General features: G+C 36.2%; 1 protein-coding gene across 2 annotated transcripts in view; it reads right to left on the minus strand.

Moving 5' to 3' along the window:
* LOC118190855 (carboxypeptidase D-like) overlaps positions 1–3,180 on the minus strand; it is a 164,044-nt gene extending 160,864 nt beyond the window's left edge. For both annotated transcript variants that reach the window (XM_085813148.1, XM_085813149.1), the window contains exon 1: positions 3,021–3,180. The gene's annotated coding sequence lies outside the window, so the exon portion shown is untranslated. The remainder of the gene's footprint in view (positions 1–3,020) is intronic.
* Positions 3,181–19,525: the final 16,345 nt, after the last annotated feature.

Here is a 19,525-nt window from a genome sequence, read left to right on the forward strand (position 1 = left end):
AAAAATGGAATTAAAACTGCTTCGACTGCCAAGTTCTTTAAATACTACGCAATCAAAATTCGTCTTCAATATGGGTCTAATCACGCATCTACAGTGTTCCGTCTTTTCCTTGTGTTTTTATTATGACAATTAAGCCGGTAGGATAGTTTCCTGCAGCCTGAAACCTCAATGGAAAATTTAATTCGGCTCTTCAAATCATCGTTTTGTGATAAATCCAAGATAATGTGAAAGAAGTTATTACGATTTTAGAATAGAGAGGAAGAATTAATGTTTTTACTTATATTATAATTCTGATTCATTTAATTTTATCTTACATGTATATATGCTCGCGACCAAAGGTTCCGAAACTAAAGGCCGGATAGACTATTGTGAACACAGTGTACAGCGAACTGTCAGTATAACACAGGAATATCGAACACATAAACCGCTTCTTTTTACCTTTTAGAAAACAAATCCTATTGCAAGTCAAATGAAAGTAAATAATATTATAATTACGATAAATGAAATAACAATAAATGCAAGGATATAACATACTAAGCAAATATTAAATAAAACAAGTAAAGTATAACTACGCCTGTCTCTGCATAAAACAGTAAAAGTCAAATCACTACAGAATTATTTTTTACTGCAGAAATAACGAAAAAATGAGTAAAATAATGACAGCAGAAATCGATGAATCACTGGAAGTTACGCTGCCTCATTAATATCCGTTTTATATTTTAATAATGCACAGACTCAGGTATCCGAACACTGATTATTGCTGATCGGTATCTGTGTTGTTGATCGGTGTTAAACGGATTCAGTTGTCCTTATTCAACTTGAAACTGGTTAAGGCAAATGTCGGCGAACATTGCATAAACTGATGCAAGTGTGTTAGGTATAGGAAATTCTTTGAAATCTTCCGATCGTTGTTACCCAGTAACCGGTTATTTATTATGTGGATCTATATCATTGATTCCTCTATCGTTATTCCAATATCCAATATTCAATACCATGTTTCTGGCGATCAAAACTTTTACTTCTTCCGGTCGGGATTTGGATTGTAACGAAAAATTCGTTTTTAAATTCAGTGTACAGAATTACAGCATATAAACAAATAGCAATTATTCTTTCAGTCAACCATTTTTTCACATTACTTTTACACACGTAAATAATCAGAATTATTAGCCACCTTTGTGCAACTTGCACATCGTGGCGGCTCCAGTGATTTCTCCATGTGCTCTTTACGTTTGTCAGAAGCTTTTAGATCCACACTATATATGTATGTTTGTTTTTTATGACAGAATCACATTAAAATACTGATTTCAGAATATATAAAATTTATCCTAAAATGTTTATATTTAGTATATCGAAAGCTCTGAGTGTTCATATAAAACGCACTTTTCGACTTCCAAGGATGTTTAATTCATTAAGGCAAAACATACTAGAGCATGTATACCTCCTTGGAGGTCCTCATAAGAGAACGAGCCACTTACCTAAGTCACATTAGGCGAAAGTATGAGAAGTCCACGTAGTCGCCTCATTCACCGGATGGACTAAAGCAGATATAAAACTTTGAGTGAAGGCTCAGTGGAAATAGATATAGCTAAATTTATTCATTATTTATACTTTGCTTACATTTATAAGAGACAGAATATTTATATCCCGCGTAGCTAGTCGGGACAACAGTTCCAGCGAAACAGTTTCGGCTAGAAAACTTTCAATGACAGGAAAAAGTGAAGTCCGTTTCTCGAAAAAATTTCTCCCAGCCTCACGTTTTGTTAAGACGCAGTAATCCCATTATGCGCGTTATAGTCACAGAACAAAACTTAAGAGAAAAGGCAAAGATATGGAAACAGGGTAGAGCTGAACGCCGGAGAATGTACTTGCATCTTCGGATAAATTAAGGCTTAAATCGCTCACTAGTGGGCGGTAGGGACCAGGTTGACTATCCCTATATTTAGCAGATTATAGTATTCAGCGGTATTATCCACTCGATCACTGATAGGTTACTTTCAACCCCTTCCCGCCCTCACTCCTTGAATATACCGCTAAAACTGATAAACGGAAGAAATGATGGCAAGAGTAAATATAATTTTCCAAAGCAATTTTTTAAATTTTCTAATAGTGATTTCATTGAGAAAAAAATCATAATCACCACCATTATGCGTAAGAGAGAACTTACAAGGAATAAGATAGAAATTTATAAATAAAATACATCAAATGAAACTTTAATTCACGAGGCAAAACCAAAGGGATATCTTTATATTAAGTAAACATGATACTAAGAATAAGTAGAAAAAAGACTGTGTTATTTCTAAATTTAATTTAGTTTATAATTTTTTTGTTCCTTGAGTAAAATTTTACTGATAATTAATTTAATTATTGCATTTTATAGTGAAAGATATTACTTTTTATCATTTCTCTGGCGTTGTGTGATATAAATAGAACTTTTGCATGGGAAACGAATTTTAATTAAGGTAAATCAGTATTCTATTAGGTTATTTTAAAAAAGTGTCGGTGTAAAACGTTGCTTTAGTATTAAATAAACACACTCACTTTTTTTAATACATCAAGTCTCTTTCACCTTGTCTGCTGAGTCTATAATTTCTTTTAATTCAGAATATTTCACAATTTTTTAAGATTATTTTCCTACGTATCACATACAATAATTTTACTTATTTATTTATTTTTCCTATCCTAAACTCTTAACATTTTCCTTCGATTCTTAATGTATAAATATAATTGTTTACAGTCTGGGTGAGGTTTAAACAAGTTTATCCTGTCGTAAACTGTAAACAAAAAAACAAACATGAAAAGTATTTGTGTCATGTTAAATATTATCCTTTCTATAATTTACCGTAACATCCATCCTTTGTTAGACTAACACTAAACGTTGATGTTCCGTCGTTTAATGTTTACTGTTGTGAAGGAATGAATTCTTCTCAGTTGAGTTAACGTTAACATATATTCCAATCAAATAATTTAAAAGTTATTCCGTGAACAGACTGTTGGAAGGAAATCAAGACAGCAGAACTTACCGTTGTCGAGAAGGTTAGACAGGTTGAAGAACCCCGAAGGAGTCGAGAAGAGAAGAAAAACAAAATTTATGTGTAAGCACGCTAGTTCGCCTCCTACAGCACCACGCTCTTCGACATCTGATATGGCTTTGAACCAGGAAAGCGAGAAAACCTGTTCGTGTGGACATACCGAGGAGGAGGAGCCAAATCGCGTGACGCATGCGGGCTCGTGACGTCACCTTTCGCAGCAACACATCTGCCCGTTTGCGAGGGTGGATTCGCTCGGATTGATGTTGACTTTCCTTCAGCTCCAAGCTAACGTTTGTGATTCATTGGTCAGGTATTTCTGGTCATTTCTTTACCTAATGAAAGAAAGATTAGCATTACGGTAATCGAGCAATCGCATTTCTGCGTATCTGATGGCTTCTTTTTCTAATTACGTGAGTTTTAGAAAGTTAAAAAATGGATTTATTAAAAGAATTATCCTTAGGTTGAGTAACAGTGTATGGAGTTTAGTTTCGAAATATAACTTGAAACTTTAGATAAAGTCTTTAATTAGGTTCAATAAATACTTTTTTGAGTGTTTCGCCCGTAACTGGGCTAACTCATAATAATGAGAATATTCAACAATGATTTAATCTGAATAATTTTTTAATAACAAACTCTTTATTAAACACGCCAACAATTAATGTGCCCCGAGATATTTAGTATAAGGCATTTAAAACGTCTTTTTATTAATCACGCCATTGCTGCAAATGTTTATAAAAATTATAGATTAAGTAGAGACAAGTTCGTACGAAATCGAAAATTGAAGAAAAAATCTTACTTTTTAGACTTCAAAATACAGTCCTTGCAAATTTTTTAAATGCTTTGCGCTTTCATACAGCTGCCTGGTTCGTTCGTAAAACTCATCTTTTTGAATACTGTGTTAAATATCACGTTACAGTTTTCTGAATCTCCTCAGTGCTATTAACATAATCACTCTTGAACTCTCTTTAACTCAGGGAAGAAAAAACAACCTGTAGATACTAAATCTGGTGAACAAGCTGGGTGACTGAGAACTGTGATGCTTTTCTTTGCCTGAAACTGCTTAATGAGAATGAAACTGTGCAACGACGCGTTGTCGAGCAGTAAGTAACCAGTTATCCGAATGAGCTTTTTCACGCCTAACACGCTGATTTCTCTTTAGATGTCTTTCCATTACTTCTTTGTAAAACACAGCGTTCACCGTTTAGAGTTCATCTCTAAAAACAAAATTCTTGGGAATTGTCCCTTTCCAATCCAAATAAAATAATAGTAAAAAAAAAAAAAAAAAAAAAAAAAAAAAACTCAAAGGTTTCAGATTTTAAACTACGTTCAAACGGGCGTTTTTTTAACGTTTTTTGTGTTACCTTTATTTATTAAATAAATGTCGCAAAATAATTTAAAAATGAGCCTATCTTTAGAATTTCCGATACACAGTTCCGCGCGCTAGAGATAAAAAGGTTTCCCCTCCCCCGCCATAGATTGTTGCCATTGCTCGTTTTCAAATCGTTTAGTTTGTTACTCAGAAATTCGTTAAAGTTTTACAAAATATGAAATCGATAATAAAACAAATTCCAAATTTCAAATTTGAGCTTCCACATGCCCATATTCGTAGTAGGATTACGTCATTCAAAATTCGAATACTCTATGTACCGTTGTTTTATCACAATGCGAGAAATATACATACATTTATGTAGATTTTTCATTATTTACTTTCTTCAAGTATAACGCAGGACTCTAACATCTGATGGCAACAGTTTGAAAAATGAAACGGATATTTATAGTGATTCAACGCAAAACCGCAAAACGAAATAGTCCTTCAGGGATAAAGCCCCTTTGGACTGGGGGGGGGGGGATCGGACACATGCTAAATTTCCTTTAATCCAAGTAAACTGAATTGCCCTTTTGTCCACGATCATAATTAAAATACTAAGCTTTTTCTCTAAATAATGCTTAAAAAACATCGGGATAAATGTTTGTCATCTGGATCAAATTATTGTTATGTTTTGCTCAGATTTTGAATCCGTGATATGAGATGTTCACTGGATCAAAACAAACGATTAACTACCAAGATTCTGTCCGTAAGCAGATGACATTTTAGGAGAAGCAAATTGAGATACACCAGTAGTAAATGATATTAGGTTTCCAGGAGGTTTGCTGAAATTAGTTTAAAAAAATATATTCCTTAAGTTTTCTAGACGCACTTGTATATTATAAATTACATTAATTAGATGTGTTGAAAATTGCATAAAAACCATACATTATTAAAAATATAAGGACATAAGTTATTATGAATTGAATGTATTGCTTTTAAAACACTCAATTAGTTAACGACTGAATTTTGAAAGAAGATTTTAATTTGAACAAATGGAAGATCGTAGCAGACGAATGATGGCAATATCAGTCAAATATAAATTTTCTATTTTTGACCAGGTAGATAATAAGCTAATTATGTTAAGCGCACGACACAGAATGGCATGTGCACGATAAATCCCTACAGCGCAACGTGACACAAAAAGCTGAAATCTTAGATTTAAGCGTTTCCTAATACTAAAACTGGCAAAACACAGCCCTAGATTTTTAATTCCAAAAAAAAAAAAAAAAAAAAAAAAAAAAAAAAATTGAAAATAATCAAGTCAGTTGAAAATAAGAAGTTTTTATTTCCGTAAAATAAAATTCACCGCTTTGTACAAAGTTATCAAATGACATTAATTTTTATATGCATAAATACGAGCCCAATTCTGTTTCAAATAAACTGAAACAACAAAATAAATTTTTATTGTTTTACTTTGCGATCCTAAAATTAAATACATAATCTTGTTTTTATCTTTACTGTGTTAGAATTAAACAAAGAAATGACTTTTTTAGTTGCATAAAAAAAAAACTCTTAACCTACTTTTGTTGACCCAAAAATAATATATTATTTTTCATTGAAGCAAAATATGGGAAATAAATGAAAACAAAATCAACAAGCAATTTAAAGATGTCAGATTTTATTTTAAAAAATAGTCTAACAGTTTTTAAAGCTAGGAAACAAACGTGAAACATTATAAAAGTTTGAAAAAAAAAATAGTTCTGTACTAGTTCCATAACATATGGGTTCATGAAACATCTTTTAATAATTACAGCAAAGATGCAAATGTTCGTGAAACATCTTTTAATACGTAATTACAGCAAAGATGCAAATGTTCATCAAAACTATCATTTGGATGTATTCATGGAGATCGCAAAATTATAAAAATGATTTTCTTTACTTAGACAATGTCCATAGACACATGGTTCATTGTTAGAAGAATCTTGCGGACTTCAAACACATATGTTGTTGCCGACTGCTAAACTCTATCAGGAACACTTTTATATCACATACTAAGAACATATAGTGAATTTGAGTTTCAGAAAGCAGCGCCTCCTTTTACTCTGTATCACGTGAAGAACATCAGTAAAAGGACGATAGTAAAAGTCAGGTGTCCGCCATCAGTCGACGAAACAGGTGAGTTTCTGGTCGAAGGTCCTAATCAGGGAACTGAAGTATCTAGTATGAGTAAAAAATGTTAAGGATGGAGAATGTCAGATGGATATTTGTGCTTTTCTCTAGGAAATGGAGAACATCTAAGAGAGTTGATGCAGTTGTTAGGATGAATGAGAACTGAATAGAAGAAATTTCTGGCAAGTTTTTGAATATAATCTTGAATTGTATCTACTTTGAGATCCCGGCAGATATAAGAATTTGGAATGAACCATGGTGCGTTGATAATCTCTCTGAGTGCTTTGTTTCGAAGAACTTAAATGTGTTGAAGGTGAGTTTTGGCAGTGTGACCCCAGACAGGACTAGTATAGAGTAATGCTGGTCGAAGTATAGATTTATATAAGAGGAGTTTATTAGAAGCGGATATATGACTTCTTCTGCCAAGAAGTGGGCGCATAGTTGCAAGTGTGATATTAATTTTTTCCACAGTTTCCCTGAGATGTTTCTGAAAAGACAATTTTTTATCAAGAATGACTCCTAGATATTTGACTTCGTCTACCCAGTCAATTTCTTCATCAAACAGAAGAGGTCTAAGGGGAGTGAAATTTGTTTGGCCTTTGCGAAAAATTATTGCTTTTGATTTTTCGGTATTAACTGCAATCCTCCAAAGAGTGAGCCAATTTTCTAGATGCTTAAGGTAATGTTGAAGAAGACGCTGGACAACAGTAACAGTAGAAGCTTGGGTCATAATTGCAGTATCATCAGCGAAAAGAGCAGTGGTAATTTGTGGGTCCTTAGGAATATCGTAAATGTAAATGTTATATAAATATAGAGAAAGTACAGATCCTTGGGGCACTCCAGGCAAAATTTTTCTCGTGGAAGAAACAGAACTGCCAATTTTCACTGCAAAGATTCTGTCTTGAAGATAGGAAGCAATAAGTCTGATACAATGATCGGGGAAGTTTAACTTGATAAGTTTGTAAATAAGTCCCCGGTGCCATATCCTATAAAAGCTTTCGCAATATTTATATCACATAGGGACTCAGGCAATCTCGATAACTATGCCGACCTCACTTTGTCTCGGCTGAACATCCTAATAAATAGTTATGCAGTCTAACAACCAGGAACGGTCCAGTAGTTCTGGTCGGCCAGTACCAACACATTCTAGATAGTTACAAGAAAAAACTCCCAAGTACCGCTGTATGTCGCGATAATTATTATCGTGCTAAGTAGCACGACTTGTTCCGGTCGTCATCATGTTGGTACCACTAAGCAAAGAATTTGTAATCCCTTGCAGATTCTTTGCCACTAAGGAAGCCTGAAGTAAACTAGTACTTGAGCTAGGTCCGCAGACAGGGTAGTAGATGCAGGAAAGGATGTGACCAGTTGTCACGTGGTCCAATGACAGCGTCTGATTGGCCGTGCAAATTCAATCAAAAATATGAATTTTACAATTTAAAGCATAAAAATAATATTCAACTCCATTACGATATGAATAAAAACTACAAAAAAAAAAAATAAATAAAGAGAAGAGAAGAGTTCGTAGAAATGAGAAAATAAAACTGGTTGAGATTACAGCAGGCGAGCACAGTCATCGTGAATGTCGAAAATCTTAACTGAATTTCTTATGAACTTATGAACTTTTTAGAAGTTCTTTGGCTATAAGGCCTGAGCACGAAATCGTGACATCACAGCAGAAGACCGGTTGCTCGAGGTTCCGTTCCTCATTCGTTCATAAATTTTGTTTATTTATTTACTTAGCTCTTGCCTTTTTTTCCCTGTTTATTTCAGTTATTGTTTACGATTTATAAATTAGAATAAAATTCACAATTTAATTTTAAACTTAAATCTTATATATTATTCCAGGAAGATTTCTTTCTTTTTTATTGCATTCTAAAATACAGAAAATGAAAACTGGTGAATAAATTTGATTTCTAACTTTCACGTTTCACTGATTATTATTACTAGATAGTTAATATGACCTAAAATGTATTTTTTATTAGAATATAGGTGAAAGAATTTACCTTAGATTTTGATGACGAAACAGATAATATTTTTCCGATGAAGTGAAGTTATGAAATACATTCACGCAATTTCAGATTTTATAAAAGTGTAAATTTCAGAATGAATTTAATATTGATTTGCATAATTTATTATTAAATGAAACTAAAACTAATTTTCATTATTCTGCCATTGTTCGCATTTAATATTTCATTTCAAACCTGATATTCTAATTAGAAGGCAGTATTTTTTTTAAAGGGAATAAAGCATTGCTGCAATAAAAAACATGCATGTTTTCGAGAAAAAAGAAATAGGATCTTTTTCAGAGCTTAAGAACTGATACGTCGTTACACTTTGTGAAAATAATAAATAATAAATATTTTGTTACCGAAGGAAGTAATTTTTGTGTCAAATAAAACAGGTAATTAAATATTAATAAACTAAATATAAATATATGTAGTAAAGTATAACCCTTTTTCCTATCGCAAAAAATTAATGAAATATTTTTAAAATATAAAATGATCATTATAAATTATCAGACGTTAGCAAAAGAAAATAAAGATTCACACACACACGCACAAAAAGAAGTTATTTAAGAAATCTTTTTATTGAAAAAATGCATGAAAATATTGATGTCTATTCCAATAACATATTTTAATCAATTCTTCAAACGGTTACATCATAGAATAATGTCCTTTCTGGCACGTATTGTACTCAGACTTGTTACAGTAAATGTTATAAAAATATCTGCAGTATTTTACGCACTTGTAACGCAGATATGGCTAACTATTAAGATATTTATAATGTAAAGCTATTACCGATTATTTCCTTTATACTGGATAGGAAATCTGTTATAAGCACAATCACTATAAGTGAAAAAAAAAAACTTGGAGAAACAAAATCTTGCAAGAAATTAAAAAATAAACTGTACAAGAGATCAACAAAATTAAAAACTATAAAAAAAAAAAAAAAACCCACTTTTCCGACAATTCAGCTTTTCTTAAAACTAGTTTCTTGGGGGAACCTGCGTGGGACAGAGTTACAAGCAAAATATTTTCGCCCCAATTGCCAAAATGTTCCGCAAACATAGCCAGGGCATGTTTCAGCTAAGAATATTCCAATGGAAGCAGAAAAATTTCGATTCTTGGAAAAATTTCTTCTTGCGTCAACCTTATCTGAATGTGATAGCCCCATAAAAAATCTCAGATTAGTGCATAAAATTCTTTTAATTATTATTCCTAAAAAACGATTTCCCCATATGGTAGAAATAATATGATTTCGCTTTGAAAAATGTTTCTTTTCTTTGCCTAATATTCAATGACACTTACCTTATTTTTTTTATTTTTATTTTTTTTTTAAATCAGTCTCTTCTTCTTTCAAATATCTAATTCAAATGCAACTAAGATAATTCTTGTTTTGTAGGAATACCTGAATTTCCCTCTTCGTATTTATATCTGGCAAGAGAGATGGGATGAGGAATAGACAGGGCGAACTACCTACGCCCTTCTTCCCCAAAGTTTCGACTTCCAGACTCATGAAGAATCACGTTCTTAATCAAATTTTCACAAACCACAGGGAGGTTCGCACAATATTTTAAACGTTTTTATGAGACCTATAAAAATTCGCTTGCGGCACTAACGGGAAGCTAGCAGGTTCTAATGGGAAGCTGTCCATTTTTTAACAACGTGCCCTTGCACCCTCCAAGAGAGATGTTCATTACTTCCCACACCTCTTCCAGCTCTGGACACCTTGGTGAAGTTCCCATCGACGCTCAACGGCGTGAAAGCGATTAGAGCAGCATTGATCAACAAGGAAGCGGATTTCATAATTTCTTACTTGTTGACACAATTTAGCACTTTAAATGCCAGCCAGGCATCCATTACATTATTTGTCACAATCTTCACGATCCCATTACAAATGCCAGTATCTGTATCATAGGTCACTTAATGTATATCTGCGCAGTTTTTATCTTTTTATATTATTTTTCTTTTATTCAAATTTTCTGTTTTCTTTTCACAAAACTAATTTTGTAAACTGTTTTAATTAATAATATAAACGGATCAGTGTGATGATCCACTATAATGATCTGTTGACGAAGCAAATTTTTCAATCAGAGTTCTCGCAGAAGGTGCTCCCCCTTTTCTGAGGTTTTTAGTTGAGGCCTTTCTCAGACTCCCTTTCCAATCTCCTAAATTCTCTTTTCTTCTTTAACTTAGCCTCAAAGCATCTTTTTATCCGCAAGGCCGTCTTTTGAGCCCCATTACCCGCTAAGTTCCCTCTAAAGCCCCTGATGGTTCTTAGCCCATTTCTCCTCCCAAATGCGGAGTGAGATAATCGGGTGTCCTGAAATCAAAGATACAAACATCACTTGCTAGCAAGATGACCATTGCAAACAAGCTGCAGCTGCTTTAAGTAGCGAGAGTGGACTGTAGAGTTTGTTGTTCTGTTGCATGGAAATATGCATTAATCTTCCTAATAAAAAAACCTGGTAAACCGCACAATGACCCGGCAAGCTATAGACCTATCAGCTTACTTTCATCGTTAAGCAAGATACTAGAAAGATTCATCTACAGTGGTATTAAAGATTATCTTAGCAGTATAACTAACAAACAACATGGATTCCGGAAAGGACTTTCCACCACCACGCAGCTTGTTAACATCTTAGAATTCATAGGAGGTGCCTTGCATAATAAATGAGCACTGCCATCCTGATGCTGGACGTGGCCAAAACATTTGACTGTGTCTGACATACAGGACTTATATTTACAACTCATGCAGATCCCTCGTGAGACAGTTCTCATTTTTCATTTGTTCCTTCACATGCGACCAGCGACATGCGACGGAGGACGTGGGCACCATCCCTCTACCAATACGGTTAATCGGTATAGCGCCATGTCCACCTTTATCTCTTGCCTAGATACATGTTACCTAAGAACATACGGTGGCTACAGATAGACTGTGCAGAAGATACATATATATTCAGATGCCCAAATACATCTTACGTAGGAACATGGGGTGCATGAGATGTATAAGGGAACATTCATAAGAACATATCTAAGGTGACACACATTGGGCGACGTACACATACTTATGAATATAAAATATATAGGAGCAGAATCAATTACATGTTACAGGATGTTGCGAGATATATGATACAAGATGCTGTGGATACAGATATATGCAGATGCCAAGGTACATAATATGAGGTGCAGAGTGATATAAGTGGCAGGATACATGGTAGAAGGGGCAAAATAAGGTGCAGGATACAGGGTTATGTGAGATATATGTTACAATATGCAGAAAATACAAATATTGGCAGATGCCAGGATGCATGATACGTAGAACATAAGGTGCGGTAGATACGTAAGGTGACAAATATAAGGACATGCATAAGGTGACATACACATACTTAAGATAAGAAGGTTCAAAATAGGTTACATGTTAAAGGATGATACGAGATATATGATAATTATTACACAAGATATTTGTTGAAGCGTACAAGGTTACATTTTACAACATAGGTTACGTATTGCAGGATGTTGCAAGATATATGATACAAGGTGCAGAAGATACTAATATAAGCAGATACCAAGATGCATGATGCATAATAAATATTAAAGAATGACACAAGATATATGAAACATATTACAGGATGATACGAGATATTTGTTAAACATACAGGGTTACATTTTACAACATAGGTTACGTATTGCAGGATGTTACAAGATATATCATAGAAGGTGCAGAAGATACTAATATAGGCAGGTACTAAGATCCAAGATACATGATACATGGTGCGTGTGTGTGTGTGTGTGTGTAATTATGGCAAAGCCTCGAGGGCTACCTGCCTAAGAGGAGGGATGCCTTCGTGGAGGACTTTCTAAGGGAAACTGGCTCGTATACACGTTACACATGGGGAAAACCACGAAAACGCCCATGCAGCCAGCCCGTTCGCGGGATTCGAACCTCGGACCGAACTACCAGTGTTCAGCGACTTTACCGCTCGGCCACCGGTGGGCCATGATACATGGTGCAGAATATGTTACATGCTACAAGATGATACGGGATTATATGTGCAGATGCCGGGATACATGATACTGGATTCAGAATAAGTTACATAACTAAGCTTTTGCGAGATATATGATACTAGGTGCTGGAAATACAAATTTATGCTAATGCCAGGATACTTGATACAAGGCGCATGATAAGTTGAATGAATAAGTTACATGATACAGGATAATACGAGATAATATATGCGGGTGTCAGAATACATGATACAGGGTGTTGAATAGTTTGCATGATACAGGATGATACGAAATAAATGATATAAGGTACAGAAGATATAAATACATGCAGATACAGATAATGCTAATTCCATTGTACAGTTCAGTAAATTAACATAATACAGATAATTGGCATAATACAGTTTCGTTAAATAATGCTTGTATATACATGCAGTTGTATATACTATCAGTGTTGTACACACATTCAATATTATTCAAGATTATTCAAAGGTATTAGATACTGGTGCCAGTCACTAAATCGCTATTTGTCTTTTGTGGCAGTCTGTGAGTTTGGCTAAGTTTGGCACAGATCCATATTTAGTTCTGCCAGTTTGCCCATTAGGAGCCCGATTTGTCTGACCTGGTGCCTTTGCTTTATTTGCTCCGGAGAGCCAGTCTGTCCACAGGTGCACTGACTGGTATGGCTTATGCCGAATCTGTTGAAATATTCTGGAAATGGTCCATGACCCGTAATGTACCTGACCAGATGCATGTTAGCAATGTTCCTGGTGGTATCCACGTAGCTGATGAGGTAATGAGCCCGTCTCCCAGTTTCGCTATTGTCCCATGTCTGCTGCCATAGCCCAATTGCCTTTAAACGCAGAGTCCTCTTCAGGAATGAGACAGGCGATGGGATGTCAATTTGTAAATCGGTCGGTCCTGTAGCTGCTTCTTTGACGAGATAGTCTGCCAATTCATTACCGTGGTAGCCGGCATGCGCTTTTATCCATTCCAGTTTGGTACGGAGAGATGGATGTTTCCGCAGGTCTTCTTGGATACCTTATATTATGCCGGAAGGATGGTCTGGATTTCCTATTGCATACAGGGATAAGAGGCTGTCGGTCTTGATAGTAGCGTTGCGGATGATGTGGGATTGCAAGTACCGAATTGCTTGCGCAATCCCCACTGCTTCTCCCTGAAATACGCTTTTATTTTGCCGCAGCTGTCCCTTCCATTGGTCTTTTATTGTACCTTGTTGCATAACTACAAACGCACTTCCTACTTTTTCGTCAATTTTCGAACCATCCGTGTAGATGGTGTGCTGTGCAGGATGGTGAGTCGTAGTGGGGTTGATGGTAATATTTACTCCCGTGCCTTTGACCGCTGGATGGACACTGAACTGGCAGCTGTTGGCTTCGTAATCCTCCGGATGGTAATTGACTTCATCAAAGGAAACTGGTCGTTTTAGTTGCAATACGAATTGTCTTGCTGCCTCCTCTTCGACACCAATGTGTGGAGGAAGGAGGCCAACGAGCACGTTAATGGCGTCTGAGGAGGTCGTACGGTAAGCTCTGGTGATACCCAATGCAAAGGGTCTTTGTATGGTGTAAAGGTGTTTTACTTTCCTACCTTGCATTGGGTGAGCCCAAACAGCAGCTGCGTAAGTAATGATTTTTTCCACCACGGTAATGAAAAGAACCTTTTGAATGTGGGGATTTAGACCCATTTGTGACCATAGAATAGCCGCATCTGTTTCGCTATGGACATTGTCCTGAGTTTGATGTCCTGGATGCGTGGAATCCAGGTCATCTTATAGTCGAACGTTAGACCCAGATACTTCAGCTGCTTAACTATCTGTATCCTCTGTCCATTGATCTTAATTGTGGGTCTTCTTACAAGAGATCCTCCTTTTTTTTTTTTTTTTTTTTTTTGGATTAACAGAATTTTCGACTTGTGTTCTGCAATTTGCAGTTTTAAGTTATTGCATAGCACGTGGAATATTTGACATACCTCGTTACAGTTGGTTTGTAACTCATCTCTAGTCCGACCTTTTACTATTAATGCCGCGTCATCAGCATATGCGTAAATCTGGATGTGCGCTGGCCATGTTGCTGATACAACTTCGTTAAAAGTCAAATTCCACAGATGTGGGCCGCGCACGACCCCTGCGGACATCATATTGTTCACTCCTGCTCTAATGTTTACGCGTTATGTATTGCAAGGAGTCTTCTATCCTGTAGGTAGTTGTATCAGGTTCAATGTTCCTTCTTACCTTCTTCGGGAACATGCAAGGACCTGACACGGAACAGAGAGCTTACTAAAGCTATGTTCACTAATTGTGGGAAGTAGACAGGATACACAAGAAGGGTATACAAAACCCTTTATTTTTCTCTATTTACAATAACTTCCGTACTTCGGAATACACAGACCCGCTACTTGGGGTCAAAACGTAAAAGTATAAAAATAAAACTAAACTCTAATTTAACTTTAGAATAATAAACGTGGAAGATTGGCCTTATAATAACAGGAAGCGTATGTAGTACAGAGAACTGTGAACACTACAATACGTTTAAATTTATCAAGAGGATTAAAACCTCTGGCCTGGAAGGCAACCAGCAACTGCGTAAAACTTCTAAGGTAAGCGGCCTGCTTCGACTCACTGCTTCCTCTCTCTCTCGCTTGGCAAAAAGCCACAACTTAAATACTTGGCGTTCGCCAGACAAACTTTGCATAAAAACCTTAACGCTTATAATTCTGGCCGGAAGTAGAAAATAAGAAGTGATAGTAAAGATTTAAAATAAAATAAACGTTAGTAAAACTTAAGATCCTTACAGTTGCATATGATGTTATACTAGTTGCTCGGTCATTGTGCCTTTCGCAGAGCCTGTTTGATAGGCGGCCACCATAGTGTAGCGAACGCATTCTTAAGATCAGTGCTTATCATGGCTGTATGGTGGTCGCTATGACGGTTCTCTAGTATTGCTTCTCTGATATCATAAAGCGCATGGACCGTGGACGTGCCTGTCCTAAACCCGTATTGCCTGGGGCTTAGGTGGCCATGTATATGCAAATGGTGGCGCAGTCTGTTCATAATTATTTTCTCCAGTACTTTACCCATTGCTGATAAGAAGCAAATGGGACGAAAGGATGTGGCATCTGCTGGGTTTCGATTCCTCTTTAGAAATAGAATAACCTGTCCTATCTTGTAGGGCTTTGGGAATGTCCCGGTTGATAGGAGCTTGTTGAAGTAGGTGACGAATAATGTCGGATGTGCTTTTATCGTAACTTTGATGACTGCATAATCCATCCCATCTGGCCCAGGGTTTTTCTTACGCGGCAGGTTAGCAAGTACTTTTTGGAGCTGTTGTAGTATGATCTCTGGGTCTGCCGGTGTGTCCATTGTAATGGAAATCCAGCTGCCACTCCTTGTCTGGTATATGGCTCCTGGCCAAAGATGAAATCTATTTTGTTTTCTATCGCAATTTGGATCGTCTGGGCAACTGTCGCCGTAGCACGCTGCATATTTATTTGAAGGAATTTGATGGGTCCTTCTTTTGAGATTGTCTCGCTGTTGATCTGAATGCTCGATGTTAGCTGACATTCGTAATTTCGTGGTGTGATGCTATCATGAGTACTGGGTGATGCTGCGGATATAGGCTGCTGCACGCTGGTACTCTGCCCATTCTGTTGCATGGGCTGGATGACTGCAGTTGTGCATGGGACCATGACGGTAGTTTGCATCGCGGCAGTTGATGCATTCTGGTAATTCAGCCCTGAAGTCTCTCGTATTATGTGGTCCGGCGCAAAAGGCACAGAAATCTTACATGCACGTGCACTTGTCCTGGGTGTTTCCGAGCTGCTGGCATTTTTAGCAGCGGCGTATGTGCATGCCATTCTGTGAATACTCTTCTTGCCATAAGGACAGCGTGGAAGATGGATGGGTCGCACTCCAGGACCCATTTATCATGCTTTGGATTTCTTTCTCGAAGTCTAAACAGTGCTTTGATGCCCTTGTATGGAATATTGGCTGTTGCTGCGAGTTCCTCGATGAATTCCTCGGGCTTGATGCTATCTGGTACATTATGTATCGTGCAGCGTGGCTTTCTTCGTTGTCTTCTTTGCAGATCGATTTCCAAGTTCGCTTTATGTAACTTATCTTCTAATTGTTCTATATCCTTTGCTGATTTACAAAAGATCTCTATCCCTCCTTTTGGTGGCGAGGAGATACGTTCTACCGATATTTGTAATTTATTGATTGCAGCTTTCTCTTGTAACTCCTTTCTGAGTTGCACAACAGTTTTCTTCCCAGTGGGATTGATAATAAGGCTGGGCCTTTGGGTCTGTCTTACCACCTCTGCAAAGGATCGTAGGGATAATTCCTGTGTGGCTACTACTGGAGCTAGTGGAGCTGTGCTTGGGGTTGTAGTCTGCGTTGACTGTGGTGCGAGGTCTTGAGTACTTGTAGCTATTGTTGCTACCGAAGGTCCTTGAAGTGCTAGAGTTTGTATTGCCTCGAGGGCTGCTTGCATAAAATTCCTGTCGTTAAGCGTAATTAAGAAGCGTTCGCCTCTTAGCGGTCCTGCAATTAGTAATGCGAGCGCACTCTGAGAATAGAGAGGTAACTTTCTCTCTGTACGTCAAAGAGTCTGAAGAAAGTAATGAAGTGATATACTACAGTGAACAATTTTGTGCTGGGGTGTTAGCAGTGATGTTAGAATCAGTCCCTTGTGCTACCTGTACACCGTCAGAAGTGGACATATTGCATGAAGAGGGTATTGAATAATTTGGAAACACAGCTATTGCTAAGAATGGTAATCAACGTTGGAAAATTATTTGTAGAAAGCACAGGATAGATCCCAATGAATCTCAATTCACGTGAGTTACTAGTGCTGGCACCGAGACATTTTAACAAGAAATATTGTGAGCATAAATTAATTTAAAATGTGCAGTAAAATGACAGAAAGTGCACTAAAACTTGTGTCAACAAGAAATTACAAGGGAAAAAAGTTGTTATAAGCGTCTCAGTTAACCAGTCAGAATACAAATTTGGGTAATGGTACAAAATGCAGAGATAACATGATCAGCTGATAAGTGCAAGAATTGCTTAAAATTACTTGCTACTGAAACAATTAGTGAAACTATAAACTATAAAGAATTGTCTAACTAAACTATAAACAATTTTATTACTGAAACTATAAACAATTGTCTAAAAACAGTAATTAATTACTTAGTTAAAAATGGTAATCAATACTAAATTGACAAGGTAATAATAATAAGGTAATAATAATAATTTTAATAAGGACATATTACAGCAAAAGTATTGAACATATAGCAAAAAACCTGTGAAATACACTTTCTTACAAATTATCTAGCGTTGCGGTGGGATCGACATACAGGCAAAAGACAAAACTGCTTAGATAGGAGTTAGCATTGATACAGTTATGGAAGAAAGAACCACAGAATTTAATTTAATGAATAATTTGTTTACTAATTGGGATTATTAAAAATTGTACAACAGATTCAAAATTGACGGTGTCTATTATAATTTAGCAAAACGATTTTTGATTTAGGAAGATATTAAACATATGAACATTTGGCACACTCCCATAGGGTTACTATTAAGGGAACCAACATGACATAGTATATATACACTTAATAATAGTACACTTCAAATACAATTAATTGATTAGAAAGTAATTAAAGCGTTGATAACAGAAAGTTAAAATAATACTGTACAGTATTAAATGCACAACTTGAGTTTTGATACTAAATTATTGTGGACGTAAGGGTGATACAGAACAGGACATTGTAAGACATAACAATTGCGATCTATTAACAGAAATTACTGGTGATTACAATATTTGTCGGTAGGATCGCTGCTGCTTGCACATGCGTATACTATACAATTAAGCACTCTGTACAATGTACCAATTCTGTGGGACTATAGGTATGCAATAAGAAAAAAGACCAAACCGCAAGGGCTGACACTGCGCAGCTAAGCTAAGATTTTACAAGAGCTGTGTTGGGGAGACCAATATGACCGACATACATAACATTAGGCTAGACAAGATTTCAATAAATACTAAGTACAATTATCAAAAACACAAATTACTGCAGTTAAAGGTAAATTATGCACTGATCTGGAAGGAAATATCTTTAACTGGTAATCAAAACGGAGCTCATGACAAGGACTCCCGCGGCCCAAGAGGCTATAGTCTAACCCGTTTTGTTTCTTCACAATAGGACTTTCAAGCAAGGAGATTATATTTTCCGTAACAGAAATATCTACAGTGGTGTGCCCCAGCGCTCGATCCTTGGCTCGATAATATGTATAATTTATATCAATGATTTTCCAGATTTCAATACAGATCACAACGCCTTACTCGCCTGTTATGCAGATGACATGGCTGTCCAGGTAAAATCTCGCTGACCCAACCATGCGTTAGCTAAACTCCAGGAAAAGATCCCTGCAGTCGAGGACTGGTGTGCAAAATGGAAAAAATACATACAGTCTGAAAAATCTGAAGTATTAATAATCAGAAAATACCATACCAAGGACAACATTAGCAACAACATCACCCTCTTTGGTCAACAGGTTCAAAAAGTAAACCAAGCAGTCTAGTTAGGTGTCACAATAAATCGCTCGTTCACCTCGTCTTCGTGTATTAAAAGAGTTAGCACCATGGTTTGGTGTATCACCTTAAGATTATACCCACTCCTAAAGGACCAGCTCCTGTCATTGCGTCATAAACGGCAAATTTACATACAGATCACGGATTACCTTCACAGAGTAAATAAAAAATTCTTTGAAAAAGCCTTTTACAATAATTTTGCAAACTTTGAAAATACGCTAACATATGAAGTCCTAGAAGAAGATAAAAACATCAGGCCCTTTACCACTTTCTACTTGAAAAAGTGAGTTCTTACAGCTGTAAGGTGTCACGTGAAGTTTGTGAACGGCTTACCTATTAATAATTCTTTTAATTTTACTGTATTTGTTCACATCATTTTCCACAATTTGGTATATTACA

Source organism: Stegodyphus dumicola, chromosome 3 (assembly GCF_044657685.1).
Source record: "Stegodyphus dumicola isolate Sdum_Otavi_A_Nest chromosome 3, ASM4465768v1".
Taxonomy (NCBI): domain Eukaryota; kingdom Metazoa; phylum Arthropoda; class Arachnida; order Araneae; family Eresidae; genus Stegodyphus; species Stegodyphus dumicola.